The following is a 15857-nucleotide window of genomic DNA, read 5'->3' as shown; positions in this document are numbered from 1 at the left end:
GAAAGAGTGGCATTGACGGGGACCTAGATTTGCCTAACGTGAACATTACTTGGGTTGGCCAGAGAGGGTTAAAGTGGCCTCAATTGCTTCCATTCGTTGAAAGCATTAGAGATTGCTAACCACCTCACCTCATAATTGTGCACTGTGGCATTAATGACATGGGAAAATCAAATGGGGTAGGACAGGGAATCCTAATGAAGGATTGTAGCAGGCCGGCTCTCTATGTAGTGTGCAAATCTAGGCACACTGTGCAGAGAGCCCGGACAAACACACATTGTTCACAGAGGTAAAAAGTAGACCACCTAATGCTCTAAATTTTGTGGTAGCTTGGTCATGCAGTTAGGCTAATCTTGGAGAAGTGCAAAGCATTTGTTCTACTCACAGAATCAATAAAGCAAGACCCACACTCAAAAGAATAACTCGAGACCAAGTTAAAAAATACTTCAGATTTCTAAAAATGTTTTAAGACCAAGATCATCAAAATCAGGAAAGTACTTTTTAAGTTATGAAGTTTCAAAGTTTAGAAAATGTCTCAGTTCTGTATGCAATTACACTCCATAGGAATCAGTGGAGGAAATATGTTAAAAATGCATAGAAAATCAAGCAATGCGTTTACCAATGTCTTCTTTTGCAGATAGGTCGAGGTCGTTGGTGGGCCATGTGGACCAGCTGGAGAACTGGAGAAGTTCAGCGGGCTCCCAGTTTTGGCAGGAGCAGCTGCAGGAAGTCATTGGAGCTGGTGCAAGGTCACTGCGGGAGACCACTTGGAAAAGCACTGCACAGGTGGACTTTAAGGTGAATCCGGTGGGTCTCCTTGGAGTGTCGAGGTCACAAGTGGGGGGGGGGACCCTTAGGGCACGGCTGGATCTCCAGTGCAGGGCACAGGGCACCCAGGTGCAGAGTGAATTGGTGAGCCAGGAGCTGTGTGCAATGGTCTCCATGGAAGCAGGAGGTAGGTCATGTTGAGGGTCGCTTGCAGGCCAGCAGCAGCACTCTAGTAGGAGGTCCTTGGTTTTCTTAAGTCCCTCAACTCAGGCTTTCTCCAGGTCCTTTTTTAGTACAGCAGTGGACTGTCCATCTGGGTGTTCGATGATGAGTGATGAGTACCTGGGGCTTTTGCACGGTTGGCCCATGGAGGTTGCAGTGTCACCAACGTAGCATACTTGTAGGTTTTGTCCTCACAGTCCTTTGGGTGAAATATGGTCTAGCTGCAGCATCTAGTTCCTTGGTCAGCAGCCAGTCAGTGAACTGGACTTCACTGGTCTTTTGGTCTTTGTTGCAGGAGAGTGATGCCTTCATTCTGGAGGGAGATCTTCTGTGATTTTTAGAAGGGTGGAAGTCCTTTGGGGGTTTGTAGAGTCTATCCAATGCCCGAGCAACCCCTCAGCGGCAATTGTTGAGTCCTGGGTGCAGCAGGCAGGGTTTGGTGCCTTTTTCTTAGTGTAGCATGGCTCCAGTTCTTGAGCCTTGGGCCTTATTTGTTGCTGGACTTCTTGTGTCATTGGACTCTGAATCTCTGATTTAGGGGTCCCCACTAAATACTGTATTCAGTGGGGTTTAGCTGAGTACCTAGTAGTGATCAATGGGTCATCTAACTTACGGTGGCTACACCCACTAAAAGACAACTTCCTGTGGTCAGAGCTCACTTCCCTACACCTGATAGGCTATTTTCCTCCCATGCAAGATAGAGGAAAATGAAATGGAGGGGTCATCTTGCATGCAACATCTTAGGGGTGGTGCAAGCTGGGGCTGACCACTCCTCCTGTCCTTTGTGTGTTTTCCCACCATTGCACCCACCAAACATGGGGGTTTGCAATAGGGGTGGCCATATGCTGCTAGCAGCAGGCTTGGGGATCAAGCTTCAAGGCCAGTCAACACTTTGAAGCTCGCTAGCATAGCAGTGCACAATCCTGAGAAAGAAGGTGTTACATCTCAACCCAGGAAAGCCTTTGTTCTGGGACTCAGAGAGCAGGATCTCTCATCCCAGGGTTCCAGAATCTTGCCTGGCGGTGGCAGGCTGGTTGTAACCAGCCAGCAACCATGCCAGGGTAGTTAGATTTTGCAGGGAGCACCTCTAAGGTGATCACTGGGTACATTTTGTGATAAATCCAATACTGGAACCAGTTTGGATGTATTATTCTGAGTTGTTTGATACCAAACAACCCAGGTTTCAAAGAAGCCATCACGTAACTGTAAAACCCGTACTGACCAGTGTCCAGCACATGCATTTAAAATGCCTGCTCTCTTCACTAACTATGTCCCAGGTTTGGCAAGGACACAGTAGACGCATATTAGTCATGCATCTATGCCCACACATACAATATAGTGCACCCTGCCTTAGGGCTACAAGGCCTGCTGGAGTGGTGACTTACCTATATTGCATGCAGTGTATAGTGGACAGGGCACACAGGCTGTGTGCATTGTCACATTTGCATTTTAGGATTGCACCAGAACTCTCAGCCTCCAATGGCAGTGCTGGGTGCATCTAGATGTATGGCCCTAGAGGGTGGCACAATCTGTGCTGCGGCCCTCAGGGGCTTACCCTTGGTACCCCATGCCCTGGGTACCTAAGTACCATTTACCAGTGACTTATAGTGGCAGCTAAAGGGGTTGCCAATTGTGCCAATGCATCACATCAGTTTTGGGAAAGAGTTCTGGCCCAGGGAACCTGGTTAGCAGGGCACTAATAACTTTGAGACCACAGCAAATACCAGGCAAAAAGTTGGGGCTAACACTGACAAAAGAGGCCGTTTTTCACAAGGTTACCTTTGTTCAATGAATGCATCCTTTTCCTCACACTGCCGGTGTGTTCTCTAACATATGCCAGAGGCAGAAATGGAAGCGGTCAATTGAATTGTGTTCACAGACAGACAAAGCCAGGAAACTTGTCAATAAAACTGTTTCAGGATTCCTCATAGACCATAACATGGGCTTAATCTACAATAATAACCTGCACTTTGACATGGATGGCATGTATAGAAAAGAGGGTGTTCACTTCATAGATGAAGGCAATAGAGTGTTTCTGAGCAACTTGAATCTCTGCATCCATCTGTATATGTACTAATCATACACACACAACAAACACAAAGGCTCTTCTTAGAACCACCCTATATTCCAAACACTATTTAAATTTAAACGCAATCTGATTTTTTTTAAACATAAATTCTGGAGTCGTGACTCAGTCGCGGATTCGCAAACCAAAAACACAAATTCAGTGCACAATACCCAAAATATTGTTCATATGTCTTTGTTTTACACTCTCCTTGTAGCAATACATTTCTTAATACCTCAGTTGAAGTATAATGGGGTATGCCAATTGAAACAAGATTGGGTAAGTGGATCTTTGAGTGGATGTGTGAGAGTGTGAGTGGGTGTGTAAATGGGTGCAGGAGTATGAGTGACTGTGAATGCATGTCTGACTGTTTGAAAATGTATGTGAGTGGGTGCATAAGTGTGTATCTGGGTGTGTGAATGGGTGTGTAACTGTCTGTATAGTTATTTCAGTGGCTGTATGAGGTTATTTGTGTCTGTGAGTGGGTGTGTGAGTGTGTGCATCTATCACTGTACAGTATGTAAGTGACTGTGAGTGCATCTGTGACTGAGTGTCTGACTGGGTCTGAGAATTGGTGTATGAGTGTCTGAGTGGGTATTTGAGTGGGTGTATGACTGTCACTAGCTCTGTGAGTGGGTGCATAATTGTGTCACTGAGTTTGTGAGTGGGTGTATGAGTGACTGTAGGAGGCTGGCCTGCCTTATAGTGGGTACCTTGTGGTACTTACACCCTGTGCCAGGTCCAGTTATCCCTTATTAGTAGAATAGATTTGTTTCTATACCCTTTCCAGTGAAGGATAGCCACAAAATAGCAGCCCACTGCCTTTGAGGGACCAACTGTACCATACAGGCCCTCTCAAGTGCAGCAAACCACTTATTAATGTCATCCCCTCCTTGTAAGGGGGGACTATCTTGTGCAGATTCCTGGAATCTTGCTCTTTAACAGGATTGCTATCAGAAATACTGCTGCTGCCACCATGGGGAACTAACCCCAACCTCTGTCTTTCCTTCTCTATGTCTAGGGATTCCCTATCTAAGGCCAGCTGCTGCTGTTTAAGCTTCAGTCTGGTCTCTTCAACCCTCAACTTTTTGAGTTCCCTTTCTAACAAGTTATTCTCAGGGTGGGTGGGTTGGGAATGTTTAGACACAGAAGAAATGTGGGACGTTTCAAAGGGAGACCTGTCCCTAACTGTCTGGACCCTAGGAACCTGGCCTCTAGGGGTGAAAGATGCCCTACTGGTGTGGGACCCTCTAACACTACCAGTGTCACTGGGTGCCCTGCTAGGGGGCAGGACTTTGTAAGAACCCTCTCCAGCTTCCTCATGGAACTCCTCTGAGTCAGACTGGGAAGCTTCTCCATTTTCTAACCTCTTCTGAGATGGTCCAGACTGGTTCTGGTCATCTACAATGAGCATGTTAAAGAGAAACTCTTTTGTAGGATTCTTACCTATACTCAAATCTCTATCCAGGCAGAGACCCCTCAAACTTTTATAGTTCCATCTCTCATATGTTGCATTAACAATTTTGGGAGTGGGCTCTACAACAGACATGATAGTATGGGGTTAAGGATAGTGAGAGAAAAAGTTTTAGAACTTTAGAAAGCACAGAAAGAAAACTTTTTCAAACTTTGGGAAAACTTTTAGAAGTTTTCAAAAACTTTTCAGAACTTTGTTAAAAGTTTTAGAATAGAAAAGTAAACTTTTTTGGTTAAGTGTACATATACTGAACTATTTGGTATATGATTCTCTTATGAAAAGTACCAAATGATAAAGTGGTAAAGCAGTTGCAAGTACTTATCCCACCGCTGCACCACCAATGTAGGAGGCTGGCCTGGCTTATAGTGGGTACCTTGTGATACTTACACCCTGTTCCAGGTCCAGTTACCCCTTATTAGTAGAATAGAGGTGTTTCTAGCAGCTTAGGGTGATGGAAGGTAGCTATGGCAAAGCAGCTTAGGCTGAACTAGGAGACATGCAAAGCTCCTACTATACCACTTATATCATATAGCACAATATCATAAGAAAACACAATACTCGGACTTACTAAAAATAAAGGTACTTTATTTTTATGACAATATGCCAAAAGTATCTTAGTGAGTACCCTCAGTTAGAAGGTAAGTAATATACACAAGTCATATGTACAGGAACCCAAAGCAGGTAAGTAATAGTAAGAAAAGTAATGCAAACAGTGTACAATTACAATAGGATGCAATAGGTGAACATAGGTCTCGGGGCAACCCGAACCATATACTTCAAAAGTGGAATGCGAATCAAGAATGGACACCAGACCTATGGGAGCTTGTAGAGGGTCACTGGGACTGTAAGAAAACAGTCAGGGTGTCCAAGATACCCTACCCCAAGACCCTGAAAAGTAGGAGTAAAGTTCCCCTACTACTCCAAAAGGACACAATAGTCGTGATAGGGGGATTCTGCAACCACAAACACCAGCAAAGCACCGAAGATGGATTCCTGGACCTGAGGACCTGCAAGGCAAGGGGACCAAGTCCAAGAGTCGCGATAGTGTCCAGGGGGGCAGGAGCCCAGGAAACCCCGGATCAAGGTGCAAAGAGGCTGCCTCCGGGTGGAAGAAGCCAAGGATTCTGCAACAACAAAAAGGGCTAGGAACTTCTCCTTTAGATGGAAGATGTCCAACTGCGTTCTGGATGTTGCAGAAGTGTTTCCATGCAGAAATACTGCAAACAAGCCTTGCTAGCTGCAAGGGTTGTGGTAGAGCTTTTTGGGTACTGCTGGGGATCAGGAAGGACCAGGAGGTCGCCCCTTGGAGAAGGAGACAGAGGGGGGCACTCAGCAACTCAGAGAGCCCCCACAGAAGCAGGCAGCACCCGCAGAAGTACCAGAGCAGGCACTTAGAAGATTTGTGAACCGGAGTCAACTCAGAGTCACAAAGGAGGGTCCCACGATGTCGGAGTCCAACTCAGAGGGTTGAGCACTGCAGGACGGAGTGCTGGGGACCCAGGCTTGGCTGTGCACAAAGGAATCCTTGGAGAAGTGCACAGAAGCCGGAGCAGCTGCAAATCACGCAGTACACAGGTTTGAGTCTAGCGTGGGGAGGCAAGGACTTACCTCCACCAAACTTGGACTGGAGGATCACTGGACTGTGGGGGTCACTTGGAGATAGCTCCTGTGTTCCAGGGACCACGCTCATTGAGATGAGAGGGGACCCAGAGGACTGGTGATGCAGAAGTTTGGTGCCTGCATTAGCAGGGGGAAGACTCCGTCAACCCACGGGAGATTTCTTTGGGATTTCCAGTGCAGGGTGAAGGCAGACAGCCCTCAGAGCATGCACCACCAGGAAGCAGTCGAGAAAGCCGGCAGGATTAGGCGCTACAATGTTGCTGGTAGTCGTCTTGCTACTTTGTTGCGGTTTTGCAGGCATCCTGGAGCAGTCAGCGGTTGATCCTTGGCAGAAGTCGAAGAGGGAAGTGCAGAGGAACTCTGGTGAGCTCTTGCATTCATTATCTGAAGAATACCCCAGAGGAGAGACCCTAAATAGCCAGAAAAGGAGGTTTGGCTGCCAAGAAAGGAGGATTGGCTACCAAGAGAGGTAAGAGCCTATCAGAGGGGGTCTCTAACGTCACCTGCTGGCACTGGCCACTCAGAGCAGTCCAGTGTGCCCCCAACACCTTTGAATCCAAGATGGCAGAGGTCTGGGACACACTGGAGGAGCTCTGGGCACCTCCCCTGGGAGGTACAGGTCAGGGGAGTGGTCACTCCCCTTTCCTTTGTCCAGTTTTGCACCAGAGCAGGGCTGGGGGATCCCTGAACCGGTGTAGACTGGCTTATGCAGAGATGGGCACCATCTGTGCCCATCAAAGCATTTCCAGAGGCTGGGGGAGGCTACTCCTCCCCATCCCTTCACACCTATTTCCAAAGGGAGAGGGTGTAACACCCTCCCTCAGAGGAAATCCTTTGTTCTGCCTTCCTGGGCCAGAGCTGCCCAGACCCCAGGAGGGCAGAATCCTGTCTGAGGGGTTGGCAGCAGCTGCAGTGGAAACCCCAGAAAGGCAGTTTGGCAGTACCCGAGTTCTGTGCTAGAGACCAGGGGGATCATGGAATTGTCTCCCCAATACCAGAATGGTATTGGGGTGACAATTCCATGATCTTAGACATGTTACATGGCCATGTTCAGAGTTACCATTGTGACACTATACATAGGTAGTGACCTATGTATAGTGCACACGTGTAATGGTGTCCCCGCACTCACAAAGTCCGGGGAAATTGCTCTGAACTATGTGGGGGCACCTTGGCTAGTGCCAGGGTGCCCACACACTAAGTAACTTGGCACCCAACCTTCACCAAGTGAGGGTTAGACATATAAGTGACTTATAAGTTACTTATGTGCAGTGAAAAATGGCTGTGAAATAACGTGGACGTTATTTCACTCAGGCTGCAGTGGCAGGCCTGTCTAAGAATTGTCTGAGCTTCCTATGGGTGGCAAAAGAAATGCTGCAGCCCATAGGGATCTCCTAGAACCCCAATACCCTGGGTACCTAAGTACCATATACAAGGGAATTATAAGGGTGTACCAGTATGCCAATGAGAATTGGTAAATTTAGTCACTAGCCTGCACTGACAAAGTTAGAAAGCAGAGAGAGCATAAACACTGAGGTTCTGGTTAGCAGAGCCTCAGTGATACAGTTAGGCACGACACGGGGAACACATACAGGGTACATACTATGAGCACTGGGGTCCTGCCTAGCAGGATCCCAGTGACACAAGGGTTAAAATAAACATACATACAGTGAAAATGGGGGTAACATGCCAGGCAAGATGGTACTTTCCTACAGTGACTAAGTGGCTCTGTGAGTGGGTGTACAAATGTCTGTCTAGGCATGTGAATAAGTTTGTGAGTGTGTGTGAGAGAGTGTGAGCGGATCTCTGAATGAGTGTCTGAGTGTCTGACTGGGTCTGAGAATGGGTGTATGAGTGTCTGAGTGTGTATCTGAGAGGGGGTCTGTGAGTGGGTTCATGAGTGTGTCACTGAGTTTGTGAGTGGGTGCATGAGTGACTCTTTGCAACTCTTTTGCAACATTACACTGGGCCGCACTGAGCACTGCGGCAGAGTTGCGACTCCATGACTGTAAAAAAAATAAAAGAGGTTTTACCATTTTGAAAGTAATAATGGGTCCCTCAGAAATTCAGTAATAACCCCCATGGGTCACAGTAACTCTACCATGACCCTTCTCACTGATATTTCATTTCCTGGGACCATTGCACGGTAGATAAAATGGTGGCCACAACTTTCTGCACAGGTTACAGCAAGCCAATAAAACTGATCCTTATGGCACACAGAGTTGCAATGGATTTCCATACATCTAGATACATATATATACAAATTTGTTTTCCACTTAATTACAAGAAAACCACTTAATGGATTCACATCCAATCCCAAAAAGGTTGCCTTCTGGACCAGGACCTAGCTTTCTGTCAGATTTGGTGTAATTCCGTCCAGTGGTTTGGGCGCTATCACTGTTAAAAATCCCTATGGAAAAATGAGTGGAGAAAAAGTGTTTTTGGACCCCCTTTATTTTTTTTAATTTTTTTTTATTTATTTTTTTACAGACCCCGCTTGACAGATCACCCTGAAACTTTCCAGGTAGCAGCTGACATGACTGTCAATTTTCTGGGGAAAATTTCTGGAATATTTTTGTGAAGATTCATCAAGCAACGCCAAAGATTGAGGCAAGTAAAAAAACGCTTTTTGTATAGAAACTAGGTCCTAACTATAACTACTTAGTGGCAATCGCCACTAAGTAATATATATATAAATATAAATATACACACACACACATTCATAGAAAAAAAAAAAGGTGAAAGTGACGTTATAGTTGGGTGAAAATGTCAATTAAAATGTAGCATTTTTAAGTTTAAAAAAAAACAGTGAAGTTCACCAATTGTAGTTTACTGAGCTAACTAGAACTTTCAACCTAATTGTTAATATATATATATATATACATATATATATATATATATATATATATATATATATACATATATATATATATATATATATATATATACATACATACATACATACATACACACACACACTTTTTGAACAAAATCTACCAAAATTAGCTTATAGAATTACACCAACTCACAAGATGCACATTTTCTGGGTAAAGATCTAGCTTTCTGCTAAATTTGGTGCAATCTCGTTCTGCAGTTTTGGCAGTAGTGGTGTCTGAAAACGCCTATAGAAATTTACGGGAAAACTGCATTTTGGGACCCACCCTTTTTCCTCGACCACATCCTGATCAATCACCTCGGCTGCTATAAGAGGACACTTGGACTCAGTCCCTGTGTCCTGATACTGAAAAAATAAGATATAAGGAGGTAGGATAGGGGTCCCGTCAGCGGATTTAAAAAAAATGTTTTTTTAGGGTTGCTGCGATCCTGCGGGACGCTTGTGGGAGCCAGCACAGTCCCCTTACTCCCACAAGAGCCAGTGGGAGCGCAAGGGCCCTCTGCTGGCTCTGAAAGAGCTTATGTGATCAGAAATCAATTTATTTAAAAAAAAGGAAGCTTGGGTGACTGTGATGGGCTAGCTGCGTACAGGCGGTTGGCCCGGCAGCTAACCTATGCCATGTACGGCCAAAGGTTATGCAAGGCCGGGGGTGGCTGCCCACAGGAGTTGGGAGCAGGACCTAGCCTGGCAGTGCACAGTCGAAGGCTGTACATAGCTTGCCTGCCGTGGACGGTTAGGCATGGGGACTGACCTCGGGCTAGCCCTACCGCCAACCATGTGGCAGCCATGCACAGTAGGGGCTGGTATAGTTATGTATGGCAATCCATTTTTATTTTATGTTTAAAAAAACTAGAAATTTACTGAAAAAAAACAAAGGTGAAAGTGATGTTATAGTTAGATGAAACTCTCAGTTTAAACATGATATTTTAAACTAAAAAAATTGAAATTCACCCATTATAATTAACTGAAGTTACTATAACTTGCACCCCCACCACAGACAGTACCATCATAAATTATGTAATTTCAGATCTCATCTTTGCTATTATCAATGTTGTCACTAAACATGCTATGAGTAATGTACTCTGTGATGGTATATATAAGCAGTGGTTAGCGAGGGTGCACATTATAGTTGCTTCAGGGCTTTCCAAAAAAACTGTTCATCCACCTCACCTCCTTCCTGAAGATCTTCGGGAAGATCCACCTAGCGGGGCAAAAAAAAAGGGGGTCCCCTAACTAAATTTTCCATAGGAAAACTGAACACCCGTACAGTGTAAATGGGATTACACCATATTTGCCAGAAATCTAGATTGTATTACAGAAAGTTATATTTTGTGATTTTGTGTAAATCAGTTCAGTAGTTTTTCAGAAATTGAGGGCACCGTATATCAAACTTTCATACAGCGCGGCACGCCACCTTGCTGTGCTGCATGAATGGGAAAGGGCAGGAATGCCTTGTATTTAACAAAATACAGGGCACTCCTGTTCTCTCATTGCAATGGTGCACTCAGTGAAGCCTATCCCCAGTGAAGGTACCCCTTCCTTTGTGCAGGAAGCAGCACGTTCCTGCACAAAAACACTCCTCCGAGGCATTTTCCCATTTCCAAGTGTGCTGCAGAATTCAGCACACTTAGAAAAAGTAAACAAAGAGGTGAAATACAGATATTTCTCCTCATTGCACCTCCCTGGGAAGGCGTAGCATTTTGATATATGCCCAGGGTAACCATTGTTGATGAATGTGGGAATCCGCAATAATCCATGGTTGGATGCGTGGGAACACCCATGCTCCGCCCACGGAATGCCTCCTTGGGGCAGAATAACACAAGGCAGTGATTTGTGCTGCCTTGCATACTCTAGATTTATCAAGCCATGCAGGGCAACACAATGTGGCTTTGCTTGGCGTGATAAATCTGACTTTGTTGTGGGGGCAACCTTGCTCCCCCTTGATTGGCACAAGGCTGATGCAACACAATTATAAATATGACTTTAAGGTTAAAAAACGTTGTATATCTGGAAGGTTGGGTTTGAGGGACTCTCGCAAGATTTCTGCTATGATGCACCTTCCAAAAATAGAGTAGTTTTGATTGGTCAAGGGGGCTCTTTTTTCCCCCCTCTGGCCACCTCGCTTCTGCAGGAGTGAGGGCTCCTGCTGGCACTCTGATTTGCTAGCCCCAACATGAAAAGAAATGTACTGATCTCAGGAGAAGGTATTTTAGATCAACATCTTTGTGTTGTATCGGTCTTTTAGGTCGCAGCCTTCCAGACAGCACAGTTGTCTGTTTTTTAAAAGACATCTTGGGGACATTCAGTTGGCTGACCCAAGAATGGATTCTGTCCATTGCTTGCCATTGCTTTTGTAGTTTGTAACTCGCATTTTCTTACTTTCCATTTGCTGGCTTTATTTGTTTTAGGCTGTCTCTCTTGAGTTCGTACCTTCCCTTGCACAAACTTTATTTACAGTATCCTTCCAAGTTTTCCCTGTTTATAAACAGGCCTGTAAAACTTGTCCTTACCTGGTCACATTTGCTGTGCATTCAAAGACCAAGGTCAAATATCAGGCGCATGTTTTCTTTGCTTTCTCTGACTTCAAAGTGAGAGGATTTATATGACAATCTTGCTGAATACTGGGGGTAGGAAAGAGTTTTATTCTAGCATATGACTACACTTAAACGAATTGTGTAAGTATTTCAGAATATATCAGAATTAGGAACACAAATGAAGCACATTTTTTGTTAATTTTAGCCTGTGTTGGAAACAAATACTTTACTATGGTCAAAACAAATTATTACACTAGGTGATGCAATTTCCACACATTTTCCTAAGTGCACCATATAGTTTTATTAGTAAAACTGTATGTCTGTGCAAATGTAATGGTAATTTCAAATGAAAAGGTGTTGTCTGTAATGGCAGTGTACTACCACGCCACTCCATTGTACTCTGCACCACTCAACCCCACTGACTCCACGCTGCAACACTCCACTATACACCACTCCAGTGCAATCACCAACACTCTACTCTAGACCACTGCACTCTCTGCCACTGCACTCTACACCGCACAACTTGACTCTACACCACTTCACCCTAAGCCACTTTGTAACACTGCACTTTACACCACTGCACTCTATGCCAATACATACTACACCAAAGCACTTTACTCTGTAACACTCAACTCTAGGCCCCTGAACTCTATGCCTATCCACTGTACACCACACTAATCTATTCTGCATCACTGCACTCTACACCACCTTGCGCTGTTACACTCTATGCCACTCTATGCAACTGCATTCTCCTCTGCATTGCTTTACTCTACCCCATTGACTCTACCCTGAAACAATCTACTCTATGCCACTGCACTCTATGCCACTCTACTCCACTCTGGGCCATTCCACTCTATGCCACTGTCCATGATCACTGTAATTTGTTGTTTGTTGGTTACTAAAGGGAAATGTTATCTTTACAATCCTTGATTGGACAGTTTAATTTTACAACTAGGGTGCTTGGTTTAGGGAAACCTTTTAGCTAGGAACCCTTTGGACTAGAAATAATAAATGTTTGGGATGAGTTATTGCAAGACGTCAATGAAGTGTTTCTTTGATTTAGGGATAAAGTAGAGGAGCACTGAAATTGTTCCCAGATGTAGCTGCTAAGATCACATTTGAGGATAAATTGGGAACAATGTGGTGTGCAATGAGATTGGCAATTAGTGGTGAGCGACTTTGGTAAGAACATCATTTTTCTAGAATTCCTCCCTATGGTGGTCGGATGACCTGTCTCGGGTGATTTGATGGTCCTTTTCAGTCTGTTTCTTGCACCTTTATTCAGGATCTCTTTAATCAGAGTGCTGCAGGCTTTTAGTGCGGTTGCTGTGGGTTCTGATATTATGGATGGGATCTATGAGGAAAAAAAACATATTTTTGTGAAATTTGTGGTGTGTTGCAGAAAAATATTCAAGGGACCTTTCAGAAGTTCACCTTGCATGATGAGATGACCTAATTCCGTCTTCACCTCTTGGGTAATAGGCCCCTTGTTGAAATATCTCCGCTATGACACACAGTCAGTATAAGAAGAGCACTGAAGAATGCAAGTAGTGGCGTTACTTCCATTACATAGAACCAGAAGAGGCTACAGTGGTCTACTGAAATGCAAATTCCAAAGTGGACGAAGTTGAGCTTTGATGAAAGCGAGTTGCATGAAGAATTATGAGCTTATGGTCAAAAGAAAGGTAGAGAGGTGGAGTACAATGGCAAAGAAGTCTCTGGAAAAAATCTTAATCCTATTTTGTGGAGTCAATTACTGGCCCTTAAAGAAGTTTTATTGAACCAAGTTGAACAGAGGCTTTTTAAGTGTGTCTTCACGCTTGCAGTTTTTGGTGGGGCCAGATTCAAGTAAGCTAATGAGAACCAAGGGGAACCCAGACCTTTCCACTGTGGTGAACGTGTTGTAGAGGCAGTGGAGGTGGACAGAATGGACTCAGGAAATGCAGGAAAAAGAGGGACCCGACCGGTCAGGTTCCCTGGGTGACACTTGGGGTAAACAGTGGGAGATGATTTTGCCTGCTCAATGTGTTGAGGGGTACTTGAGGACCCTGTCTGGATTACCTGGCCATCTCCTGGTGTATGTCCTCGGGAACACTTAAACCCATCTGCAGAGTGCCCCTAGGTTCACCGCTCAGCCCCAGCCTCTTCAATCCTTAGAAGCTCCCTTAGGCCAAAGTCATCTGCACACACAATATCAACATCCTCTCCTATGCAGACGACACACAACTCATACACTCCCTAATGGGCAAGACCCCACTCACACAAGAAACAAGTTTACCGCCTGCATGACTGAAGTTGTTTACTAGATGAAAATTAACTGCCTGAAGCTCAACACCGGCAAGAGAGAAGTAGCGATCTTTGGCAAGAGCATCTCACCATGGGAATCTATCTGGTGGCCAGTCCAAACTGGACCTACACTCACTCCCAGAACCCACGCCAAGAGCCTTGGAATAATCTTCAGCAGCAACCTAGACATGATCGCACATGTCAACACTGTAACTATATCCTGCTTCCACACCCTGAAGATGCTAAGTAAGATCTTTAAATGGCTCCTAAGCAAAACTAGAAAAACTGTCACTCACACTCTAGTCTCTCACCAAAACGTTGGATTATAGGAACATCCTCTATGCCTTGACCACCAAGCAACTCACAAGAAGACTACAAACCATCCAGAACTCAGAAGATAGATTAATTCTCAACCTCCCATACAGAACTCCCTTCAAACTACAGCTCAGTAAACGACACTGACTCCTGATACACAAACACACTCAATTCAAACTCCCCACACACATTCAAAGCATTATGTAAGTCAGGCTCCGCCCACCTGATGAGTTGCATCTCCTTCCACCAACCACTACACTTCTGCTCTGCAGGACTCTCACTTGTGCACACTCCACACATACAGGGAACCAGATCAGGAGGACACTGTTCTCTTACATTGTTCCTAAAGCATGGATCGACCTCCCACCACACATCAGAGCCTCCTCCGCGAATTCCCCAAAAAGGTGAACACCTGGATTTTGAATTAACCATCCTACCATCGACAGAGCTAGGCACAAACATCTGCTCAGCGGATAATAAAACATAACATAAACATAACACAACATATTTTTAGTAAAACCTTCAGAGTTCATGTGCCATTCTAGGTGACTTTGTGTGTGACTTCCTTTGGCATGCTCTGTACCAGCAAGGTAAGATGCAAGAGGCCCAAATGTTTTAGGTGCTATGTGCGCCCTCTGCCAGCCAGTCATGCTGCTTGCTTTTCACTGCGACTGGCAAAGGCATTAGGCTATCTGGATCACCTTAGAGGGTTAAAAGGGGTTATCCGACTGTCCCCACAGGGTTTTAGAAGGGAGTGCAATCTCTGGCAAAGCCATTTGGCGATGGGAGGAAAGCAGAACAAGAATAGGCCTGCGTGTGAGCCACAATGGCGTAACAAGACAAACTATTGCTCAATTTTAATTATATTTTTCAATGAGGGTGGGTTTTTGCCAAGAGCTAGAAACTGGAAGTGGCGGTGGAATGGTATTCTCAATGAGGAATGTTTTTTTTATTCTGGCACCGTAGCATCAAGGCAGTGATTCAGCAAAGATATCTCTGGAAGTGATGTACAGAGCCTACACAACGCAATCTTTCATGGAAATGAGATGGGACAGCGGCTGGGGTCTCCAGGACGAGGATATTTCATGGGTGCATCCCATCCAAAGAATGGCAGCTCAGTGGGCGGACTCAAAGCCAAGGAGCTTCCTCAGGGACATGGACACAGAGGTTGATGCTATTTTGGTGGAGGCTCTAAAAAGGTGAACTTGAGGTCAGGGGCTTTTCACAAACCATTCAGCTCCCTCTTAGATTTCTGGTTTAGGACTGACTGTATACCATTTTAAAATTCCTTCTGAGGTTACATCATATTCCCTTCCAGGGTGTCCAGGCTGATTTGTGGACAAGTTGCTGTCTCTGAGTGAACTTTCAGCTTATGACATGGAGTCCAGGATGGGAAGGCCCACTGGGTGGCCTGCATATATGTGAATTCACCAAAATTCCAGGGATAGTGCAAGTGACATCATGCATCCCTTCACCGGATGACATCACAGAGATCATGCCTTTTCCCTTCCTTAACCCATCAGGAGCCTTCTATTTGCTTTTCAAGTTGTGGAAACATGTAAAGAAAGCAGTATTCTTAGGGCTCCGCCTAATTTATGCTCCTGATTATGACCAAGCATCCCGAATGTACCAGGACAGGCCTGGTTTTTCACCATCTAGCCCAGCTACTTTCAGTTAGTTAAG

Source organism: Pleurodeles waltl, chromosome 7 (assembly GCF_031143425.1).
Source record: "Pleurodeles waltl isolate 20211129_DDA chromosome 7, aPleWal1.hap1.20221129, whole genome shotgun sequence".
In the NCBI taxonomy this organism is placed as follows: domain Eukaryota; kingdom Metazoa; phylum Chordata; class Amphibia; order Caudata; family Salamandridae; genus Pleurodeles; species Pleurodeles waltl.
This window is presented reverse-complemented; position numbering follows the sequence as displayed.